Raw genomic sequence first — 11553 nt, 5'->3', positions numbered from 1 at the left:
GCCTCTATTTATAATAAAAAAATTAGGTTTAAAAATTGACAATTTTGAAAATTTTGGACTCTAAAGGGGGGGCGATTTTGGGGTGGAGTTACCTAACTACCCCTAGTCTAAATTATCCTAAATAGTTCCTAATTAACCCCTAGCTAAACCTAAGAATCCCCCAAATGTGGTGCCACTTGGCATTCTCTCACATTGGGTTTTTTAAAACACTTTTAAAAACCTTTAAAAATACTAGTTTTAAAAACTAACTTTCAAAAATGAGTTTTTCAAAATGGTTTTGACTCTTCTAAACCTCTAACACTAACCAAGACATCAACTAACCCTAGTCTAGCCCTGACTTACTCGAATATGGCGCCACCCCGAGTGGGCCTTACTTGAGTTTTTCAAAAAGCGATTTTAAAACTTGAAATTGAAGGAGTTTTCAAAAGATTTTCAAAAGTAAACTTGAAATCAAAAGTTTTGAAATGGCATAGAGTTCTAACCGAGTCAGAACTCCTCTGGATATGGTGCCAACTGAGTAGGCCCACATCGAGTTTTGAAGAATTTTGAAATAAACACTGAAAATGGCTTTGAAAGGGGGTTAAAATCAGTATTTAAAATTCAAGATCTTTGAAAATAGGGTCTCAAGCGAACTGGAACTCCGGGTTAGAGTCCTGAACTCTTAGGACTCTGAGATTTTAGATTTTAAAAGCCAAATGAAAGAATTTTCAAAAGATTTTATCAAGAAATGATGAAATAAGTCAGAAAACACAGTCAGGGTTAGACTCCCAACTCGACCGAACTCTAAAATAGAGTCCTGAACTAACTGGACTCTGTGAAATGACCTAAATTTCGAAAACAAATGAAAAAGATTGAGAATGGAAGTAAAACAGACTTAAAAACCAGACTTCTGACCGGATTAGGACTCTGAGACAGAGTCCTGATCGGACTGAAACTTTCAAAAATTTGAGAAATTTGATGAATAGAGGCATTCAGAAGCGACACCATCTAAATGGGTCTCATCTGTGAATTAAAATCGATTAAAGTTTGAATTTGAAAGGAATCCAGATTGTTTTCTGAGAAAATATTTCGAAATACAAAGTCCTGGGGTTGGAAAATGACAGAGTATTGAATAAAAACCCAGGTTTTGAAATTGATTTTGAACTAAAGCTTTAAAATTCAAATCTGGATTGAATGTTTTGAAATAAGAGTGCTGGATCTCGAAAATGAGATGCGATGTCATACAATGCTATGTAGAATGCGTGCAATGACATGCAATGATCTGTGATGACTTATGAAATGGACAAACACTGGATGAAGGTAAAAATTTGGTGTGTTTATAGATGCCCCTCTTTGCTGCTAAGCCGGTTGAAAGCCGAGCTTAGTGGCAAAGAAAACATACCAAATTTGGACTATAAAAATGCCCCAGTTAGATGAATCTGACTAGGTATGAAAGAATTAGTTCAAAGGATGATGATAGATATGAAATGAAGGATAAGGAGAAAATTTTACTTCGAAAAGAAGTGAGATTCAGGTTTTGCCCTTAACCTGGATGGGACAGGAAATACCTCGTATGGAACAAAGCTCAGGCTTAACCCTTAACCTGAAAGGGGACGATACCTCGTGGAAAAACGAGGCTCAAGCTTAACCCTTAACCTGAAAAGGGACGATACCTCGTGGAAAAACGAGGCTCAAGCTTAACCCTTAACCTGAAAGGGGACGATACCTCGTGGAAAAACGAGGCTCAGGCTTAACCCTTAACCTGAAAGGGGACGATACCTCGTGGAAAAACGAGGCTCAGGCTTAACCCTTAACCTGAAAGGGGATGATACCTCGTGGAAAAACGAGGCTCAGGCTTAACCCTTAACCTGAAAGGGGACGATACCTCGTGGAAAAACGAGGCTCAGGCTTAACCCTTAACCTGAAAGGGGACGATACCTCGTGGAAAAATGAGGCTCAGGCTTAACCCTTAACCTGAAAGGGGACGATATACGAAATCCTCAAATGAAGAAACCATGATGGGACCTTCGAATTCTGCACAATAAATCCGAGAGGGGTTTGCAAAAGGAAGAAAGGGGGTTCCCAAAAGCTTGAAAAGGGATTGATCTTGGACGTCTCATTGCTAAAAGACTGAATGGCTTTTAAGACAGATGACCTTTTGCGAAAAAATCAGGTTTAACCCTTAACCTGAACGGGAACTGTCTATGGTGGGACAGTGGGGAGCACAGGAAAGTGTGCGAATCTGAGAGCCCAGGCACTCAGATCAAAACAAGAAGGGAAGGATCTTGGACAACTCCCATCATCCGATCCTAAAAGGGATAACAACAACGCCTGGATACATCAAAATAAACATCAAGTTCTCACTTCATGTCAGGATAACTTAAAAAGATTGCCAATAAGATAAAAAATTGTAGTTAATTCAAGAATGATAAGCACATATGTATATGAAAAATATTCCCTCTTTTCTACCTGAAGTATTACTTCCGACTGGGCTTAACTCCGTAGAATCAAGATTCAAATTCAAATTACTTGCAATTGACTTTCCTTCAAGGAGGCTATCAATTTCATTGATATGGACGGAAAAGAATGTATTCTTGATATTGCGAGAGCTATTAGCGAAAGGATATTGATAAAAGAATTTCACAAAATTAAAGAAGATTCTTGATAGATTTGACAGTCTGATATCCTGGGATTCTTTTCTCATGATGATCTTTCTGCACTCTTTTTTGACAGAATTGAAGCTCTCTTGGATTTTTCGGGAATTACATCATCCTTCATTTTGGAGATGTCCTAGCTTTTTCTCTTTATTTTTTTGGAAGGGTACGTCACAAACTCCTTCATCTCAGAGATGTTTCGATCCTTCTTTTCTCTCAGGGATTATATTGACGGTTATTGGCTCATTGGTTAGGAATCTCTTGATGATAACAGAAATTAAATACCTTTTAGGGATTGTCGGGAGGTCCATCACACTCGCCTTCATCTCGACGGTGATCTGGACTTTCCCTGGAAGGATCCGTCACAAACTCCGTCATCTTGGAGATGATCCAAATCTTCTTTGGCCCCGGGGCTCGACTCGTCTAATTCGCCTTCATCTTGACGACAGTTGAGAGATCCCTTTTGCAGATATTTAATTGCAGCTTAGGTGATTGAGGGGACATGAATATTGAGTGGATTTTTTTGTTTGTGTCACCCAGGATATTTCGACTGCTTATTTTCCAAGAATGATCTTTAAAAATATGCCATTGACTTTGATCAATATCAATCACTTCTGGCTTTGCAACAACATTGAATTTTCTTTGCTGGCCATATCGCGGATTTATTCTTCATCCTTTTGGTTGGCCAATAGAAAGATTTTGAATTTTGAATCCTTTTTCGCAAAAGCTTTGTCACTTCGGAAGTAATACTGAAGGTATTCTGAGGTACAATTTTATGCGATAAAGATTTTAGAATCAACAACTATTTTTTTTTTTATGGCAAATTGGCAAAATATTCTTGGAATCCTTGGTGAAGGAAATCATTTGAGATCTATATGACACATCCGTGGCTAGATTCTCCTCTCCTTTCCCCAAAGGAGAGACTCAGGCTTGACCCTTACCTGAACGGGTAACAAAAGATACTCCTCTCTTCCCTGAAGAGGAGGTGTTTGCAAAACGAACTTTCGAAGAGAAATAGAGTTTTCGTCAAAACTCCCTATTTCTAGGCTTCTCTTATGGAAAGGGGGCCGCTAACAGAGATTGAAAGGATATCATAGAGGAACGAGTCCATCACACTCTCCCTGGAAAAAGGGTCCTCGACGACGGGGGTGGCCTAACAAAAGACATTTAGGGTTACAAGGAGGACGAGCTTCCATCGAAACTCTCCCTAGAAAAAGGGTTCCTTGTGTGACAATAAAGATTATTTTGCAAACTGTTCGTGAATCACGAGTCCCTTCAAACTCTCCCTAGAAAAAGGGGTTCAACGAACGAACAATAAAGACATGCGAAAAGAAACGAGCTCCCTCGAACTCTCCCTAGAAAAAGGGTCCCTCGCAAGAGAGATACTTGGCGATTGATTTTGATAGCTTTTGATAACTCAAAGAACTGCTTGATAACACGAATGACTAGAGGTCTTGACAAAATCGGCAACCCGAATGTCAGATTAACAGAATGGAATGACCCAAGAGTCTGATACAGATTGTTTGGTTCGCAGGTCTAAAGATTGAGCCTGAACCTCAATGTGAGAGTTATGTTGCGACCAGTATGAAGACCGAACTTTGACAAAGTACCAATACGAATACTGTATTTTAAAAGATTACCAGTACGAGCACTGGATTTTTAAAGGATACCAGTACGAGCACTGGACTTTAAAAGGCTACCAGTACGAGCACTGGATTTTAAAAAGTTATCAGTACGAGCACTGAATTTTAAAAGATTACCAGTACGAGCACTGGATTTTTAAAGGATACCAGTACGAGCACTGGACTTTAAAAGGTTACCAGTACGAGCACTGGATTTTAAAAAGTTATCAGTACGAGCACTGAATTTTAAAAGATTACCAGTACGAGCACTGGGTTTTTAAAAGATTACCAGTACGAGCACTGGGTTTTTAAAAGATTACCAGTACGAGCACTGGGTTTTAAAGATTACCAGTACGAGCACTGGGTTTTAAAGATTACCAGTACGAGCACTGAGTTTTAAAGATTACCAGTACGAGCACTGGGTTTTTAAAAGATTACCGGTACGAGCGCTGGGTTTTGAAGATTACCAGTACAAGCACTGGGTTTTAAAGATTACCAGTACGAGCACTTGGTTTTGAAGGGTCATCAATTGGCGATGACTTGGACGACTTGCCGGGGTCTCAGGATTTATCCCTTATCCTGAATGGGAAATCCAATGCAAATTGATGCAGATGAATGTGTGCAAATGCAAATGGATGCAACTGAGTGCACATGCGTGCAAAATGAGAGATTTATTAGATCCTGCCTGCACACAAATTGTTTTGGATAAAAGGCAACTTTACCAAGAATGCCCCAGTATATTCTGGGGAAGAGGGGTATTTTGACCAAAGAATAATTGATCATTTATTGAGGAGAATTTTTGAAGAATACAAAAGATAGAATAGAGATTTTCTAGGTATAGAATTTCTTCAGATGTCGAGCATTAATGGGGTCGGATAGTTCTACCCCGTCTGCATTAATCAGACGATATGAATTACGGGGCAACGCTTCTTTCACCACGTAGGGACCTTCCCAGTTTGGTGACCATTTGCCACGTGGACGATGCTTGAGATGAGCCTTTGATCTAAGGACCAAGTCATTAACTTGGAATCTCCTTTCGATGACTGACTTGGCATATTGCCTTGCTATCCTCTGACGATAAGACTAAGCGTGTTCTGCTGCTTTGAGTCTTTTTTCATCGAGTAAATCTAACTGTACCAATCTCTGTTGCTGATACTGATCGAGTGGTAGCTCTAAAAGAGATGCGAACTTAAGGGCGGGTTTCTGAACATGAAGAGGTAACACCACCTCAGTCCCATAAACAAGTTCTAAATGAATCGCATTGGTTGGGGTTCGAATGGTAGTTCGATATGCCCAAAGTGCATCATGAATTTTCTCGTGCCAATCACGACCCGTCTCAACGGTTCTTTCCAAGATGCGAATCAAACTTTTGTTGGTTGCTTCTGCCTGACCATTTCCTTGTGGATAATAAGGAGCTGAAAATGATGATGAATTCTGAATTTTGAACAAAGATCTTCATTCTCTCATTCTTGAAATGAGTACCATTATCTGACACCATGTTGTGCGGTATACCGAAACAACAAAGAATGTTCTTATGAATGAACGAGACTACATGTCGACCCTCCACCGTACGCAGAGTGACGGCTTCAACCCATTTGGTGAAATACTCTGTTGCGGCAAGGAAATATTTATGACCATTAGAAGCTAAAGGAGAGATGGGTCCTACGACGTCAAAGGCCCACATAGAAAATGGCCATGGAGACACGACTGATTGCAAGTACGTGGCTGGCGCATGAATGAAAGGTGCGTGTATCTGACACTGAACGCACTTCTTCACAAAACGATAGCAGTCTTGCTGCATGGTTCTCCAATAGTATCCTGCCCGAATGATTTGTTTAACAAGGGTTTGGTAGCCGACATGACCACCGCAAATACCTTCATGCGCTTCTCGTATGATTTATTTACCTTCTTCTTCGTCTAAGCACCTGGAATACTCAGAACTAAACCCACGACGATAAAGAACATTGGCAAGGATAAAATAGCGGGCGGACATATGCTGAATTGCTTTTTGCTCCTTCTTTGATAGTTCTGGTGGAAGCTCACCAGTTTCAATAAAGTTTTTGATATCTTGATACCAAGGCTTCTTTTTCTGTTCCGCCTGGTTGACTTGCATTACCGGAACGAAGGCAGGTTGGTCAAGTCTACCGATTTCAAAGGAGCGACAGGATTCTCCATTTCTGAAAGACATAATGGAGCCCAGGCTGGCCAAACCATCAGCTATTTGATTAAACTCTCTTTTGATATGGAAAAGCTGAAATTCATCGAAATTGTTGATAAGGGATAAAACGATCTTTTGGTAAGGGAGCAGCTTCTGATCTTTTACCTACCATTCAGCTTTGACTTGGCTGACGACGAGCAATGAATCGCTGAAAGCATGTACCCTCTGAACATTGAAGTCTTGCAAAATTCTCATACCTTGTATTAAAGCTTCATACTCGGCCATATTATGGGTACACTGAAAATCCAGTTTCAGAGAAAAGGGGATCATCTCTTTCTCTGGTGTGATCAGCAAGATTCCGACTCCTATGCCGGCCATGTTCTTGGATCCGTCGAAAAACAGATTCCAAACTGGGGATTGTTGAACATTACAGATCCGCTCATCGGGAAAGCTATCCTCGATTCTAACATCTTCTGCTAAAGGAAAATCTGCCAATTGGTCTGCAATTGCTTGACCTTTGATAGATTGCTGAGAAACATACCCCAGATCATACTGCATTAACAGGACTTGCCACTTAGCAATCCGTCCACTAAGAAATGGTTGTTCGAGAATATACTTGAGAGGATTAAGTTTTGAGAGAACCTTGACTTCTGATGCTAACAAGTAATGTCTCAGCTTCTGACACATCCATACCAGTGCTAGGCATGTCTTCTCTATTTGAGAATATTTCTTCTCTTAGTCAATGAAAGTCTTTCTTACATAGTAAATGGCATGTTTAACCAAACTGCCTTCTTCATATTGTGCCAAGAATCCGCCACAAGCGGCTTGGTTAACTGAAACGTATAGCAAGAGAGGCTTTCCCAATTCTGGTGGCTTTAGAACGGGCGGATTAAGAAGATATTTCTTGATACGCTCAAACGATTGCTGACACTCTGGTCCCCATTCAAATTTCACTCCTTTTCTGGGTAGATGATTGAAAGGTTCACATCTCATGGCAAGGTTGGATATGAATCTCCGAATTGATTGCATACGTCCCTGAAGACTACGCAATTCCTTAAGAGTAGTTGGAGGTGGCATGTCAATGATGGCCTTTGCTTTAGCGGGATCCATTTCTATCCCCTTTTTGCTGACCAAGAAGCCTAGCAATTTGCCTGATTCAACTCCGAAGACACACTTCTGAGGGTTGAGTCTTAGCTTATAAAGAATAAGCCGCTTGAAGACTTGACTTAAGGCATCGATATGGTCTCCTTCCTCCTTGGATTTGACCAAGATGTCATCAACGTATGCATCCATGGTCTTGTGCATCTGATCATGGAAAATGGCAGCCATTGCACGCTGATAAGTTGCCCCAGCATTTTTGAGCCCAAACGGCATGACCGTATAACAGAAAGTGTCCCATGGCGTAGTGAAGGATGTTTTGGATTGGTCACGAGCGGCTAACTTGATCTGATTATATCTGGAGTATCCGTCCATGAAGGAAAACATGGCATGCCCAGCCGTGCTATCAACTAGGAGGTCAATATTTGGGAGGGGATAGTCATCCTTCGGAGTAGCTTTATTGAGATCGCGAAAGTCGATACAAATTCGCACTTTGCCATTTTTCTTGGGAACTGCAACGATATTCGCCAACCAGTCCGGATAATCTATTGCTCGAATGAATCCTGCTTTAAGCAAGTCCTCAAGTCCTTCCTTGACCTGTTGCTCGATTCGAGGATCCATTTTCCTTAACTTCTGTTTAACAGGTTTCGCATCAGGCTTCAGAACGAGTCGATGTTCCACCAATTTAGGATCTAAACCGGGCATATCTTCATAAGTCCATGCGAATACTTCTTGGTGCTGCTTGAGAAAGTCAATGAGCCTTTCCTTCTCATCTGTACTTAGGCTGGTGCCGATCTTGAGAATTTTCGAACTATCTTCTGAACCAAAATTGATGTCCTCAGTCGGATCCTGGACTAGGGTCGATGGTTCATCTTGTTTCTGAATCGCTGCAATATCTGGCAACTCTGGAAGCGACGAGTCAAATTCTGCCATTTCTTCTGACTGCTTTGTGACCTTACTGTCCCCTGTTCTTGCTCGGACCCGATATATCTTTGCTGGTTTCGATAGGATTGAAGGATTAATGACTAACCTTTTTATCGGTCGAGAAGACATTCTGAAATTTTGAAAAGGAATAGCTTTTAGAGAAAGCTCCTTTACTATGACATAAATTGCATGGGAATAAAAATAAGAACAAATGAATTTTGAAGACAAATTGCAGAGGAATAAGAGAAAGATGACATCCAGATAGACGAGAAACTTGATAACTTTATTGAATACTTGAAATGAAATAAGGACATTTAAAATGAACTGAAATGGGACATTGTCCCTACAAACTGCAAAAATCAAATGAATAGAATAGAAAAGACAGATGGTAGAAAATTTTTAATGGATCCCTTTAATGAAGACAGTATTTTTGTGGGATCTTTTGCCCGTGAATCCTAGTCCTGCCCTGCGCGGATGCTGATCAGGGATCACTGGCTCTAGCCGGCCATCTCCGTTCTTGCCCAATCCTTTGAAAGGCTGATAACCATGCTTCAGTAACAGGTCAAATCCTTTCTTGGTCCTAACAAACTGCGGGAAAAGAGGATGGTCCTTGAAAGTACTGTAATCGAGACGACCCCCAATCTTAAAGAAATGTGGTCCTTGCCATTGGACCATCGCTGATGTGTGATTTGTCTCTAATGTTGCTCCTAACTTTAGCATTTCAAGGCTTTCACTGAGAACAATTTCTTCACTTTCCCTAATGCTAGGGATATCAGCAGTATAAGTTTGCCAAGGGATCATAGGCTGAGGTAGCCTCTCTTCAGGATCTTCCCCCAAAACAGTAGTTATCATGCCACCTTTAGACCACTTGATGCACTGATGCAGAGTGGATGGCACGGCGTTGGCATCATGAATCCATGTTCTTCCCAATAGAAGATTATACGTTGGTGGCACGTTGACGACATGGAAAAGCACTGTATGAACAGAGTAGTTGATAAATATTTCCAAGAAGATCTTTCCCATTGCTGTCTGTCCATGATTATCAAACCCATAAATGGTGATCGAATCTGGTGTATACTCTTCTTCTTTTATACCCAGAGCCTTGGCAGTCATTTCAGGACAAATGTTGAGGCTACTGCCTCCATCTACAAGCACGTGGGGTACAGTCATTCCCCTGGTTCGCACCACAATGTACAAGGCATTGTTATGAAATGCGTGAGGTTTTGGCAGATCCTCATCTGAGAAGGTTATGGGAGCATTGGTCATGGCCTGATTAACGATCTGAGCCATGTCTTCAGGTGTGGTGTCTGGCTTGACTTTGATCTTTCGCAGTAAATCGTCCAGAACTTGCTGATGCTTAGGAGAGGCACGTGCCAACTCAAGGATAGGGATATTAGAGAGGGCAGTGATTGGTCTTTGCACCGTGTCAACCTTTTCTTCTGGTTTTCTCCCTTTTTCCGAAGTAGATTTGACAAGGTTCTTGGGTAACCATGGCATTCTTTTGGCTACCTCTGGAGATATTCTAGCGGGTTCTCTCGAAACTTTCAGCTTACTGAATGCTGAAACGAGGTCCATCTTTTGAGAACTGGACTGGGCCTTATCTAATACTAATACCTGATGCTGCATCTTGATATCACTGCTAGGACATGGTCGGATATGATCTTGTGGCTGAAAGGGATGATCAGATATCATTGCTGTTGAGTGCTGCAAGAAAGGCTCTTTTAGAATCTCCATTTTCTCATCTTCAGCCCCTTCTACTAACAGATTTTTGTCAATATAATCTTGTATGATGTTTTTGAGAACAAAACAGTTCTCGGTATCATGTCCCACAGTTCGGTGGAACTTGCAGAATCTGTCCTTCATTTTTCCCATAACCACTGGCGGGTCAGCTACCCTTGGAAGCTTAATCATATCACTGCCGAGCATATATTCTAATACTGTCTCGAGGGACTGGTCTAGAGGAGTAAACTTGCGGTTATAACTCCATCCTTCCCGCTTTGGCTTTTCTTGTGGTCTTGATCTTTGTTCGAGGGTTTGTTGTGGCTGCTTATCATATTGAATAATCGACTTGCCTTTCTTATCACCTTTGTTGGGATTTGACCCTCCTGAAGCATAACTATGATTTTTTCCATTTCCTTTGTTCTGATTCTTACTATTATTGGCAGAGTAGGTAAAATGGGCTTTCTTCTTTGATTCTTGTTGACTGTTATTCTTCGTAAACATAAAACCTTCATAAGACCCGTTCTCCATACTCAACTCGAGCCATTCGGCTCGTTCTGCTAGTTCTATGAAGCTCTTCGATGGAGATGTAGAAATTAGTCCCCTCAGGGGTTGCGAGAAGTTGCTCAGGATCAAAGATAGTGCGTGTCTTTCTGCTATTGGCTCGCACATCTTATTGCAAGCGGATCTCCATCTATGAATAAAATCCCTGGCCTTCTCGTTTTCCTTCTGCCTCAGACTGCAGAGATGACTGAGAGTCGGGAGTGCTTCAGCATTGAATAGAAAGCGCTCAATAAATAAATTGACCACTTTGTCGAATTCTTTCAGTTCTATCGGATTGATGTGCTCTGAGTACCACTTTGCTGCGACACCTTCCAAACTGCGAGGGAAGCAGAGAAATAAGGCACGATTGTTCCTCTTGAACCTGGAACATTCTGCGAAGAATAGGGCGAGATGTGCTTTTGGGTCACCCGAACCATCAAACTTGATAAATTTCTTGGGGAGATTATCAAGATCATCATCCCCATCCAGTCCATCATAGAAGTCTTCACTTGTAAAGACTCTTTTACCCTTGTCACGCGCTTGAAGATCTTTAACCATCTTCACCACATCTTTCAGTTGTGACTGCGTAGGGTCATCAACAGACTGATTCTTGGATTTGTAGGCCGATACCTGCCCCTGAGTCGACCTTTTGAATTCTTGCTTGTTTTCATACTCTTTGTCAGTATCATCTGCTGATTCTGACTCATCAGACATTTCCTCATGACAATTCTGCTTTTTACTGGTCTTCACATTCTTGGTTGCATGACCCTTTTCTTTCTGTTTGGTCTGAATTTGCTCAGTACTGGCCTCAGCTTGCTCTGCCATCATCTTGGTCATCATCTTTTTGAACATGGCG

The sequence above is a fragment of the Nuphar pumila genome, chromosome 14, assembly GCF_984573655.1.
Source record: "Nuphar pumila chromosome 14, dmNupPumi1.hap1.1, whole genome shotgun sequence".
Taxonomy (NCBI): Eukaryota; Viridiplantae; Streptophyta; class Magnoliopsida; order Nymphaeales; family Nymphaeaceae; genus Nuphar; species Nuphar pumila.
This window is presented reverse-complemented; position numbering follows the sequence as displayed.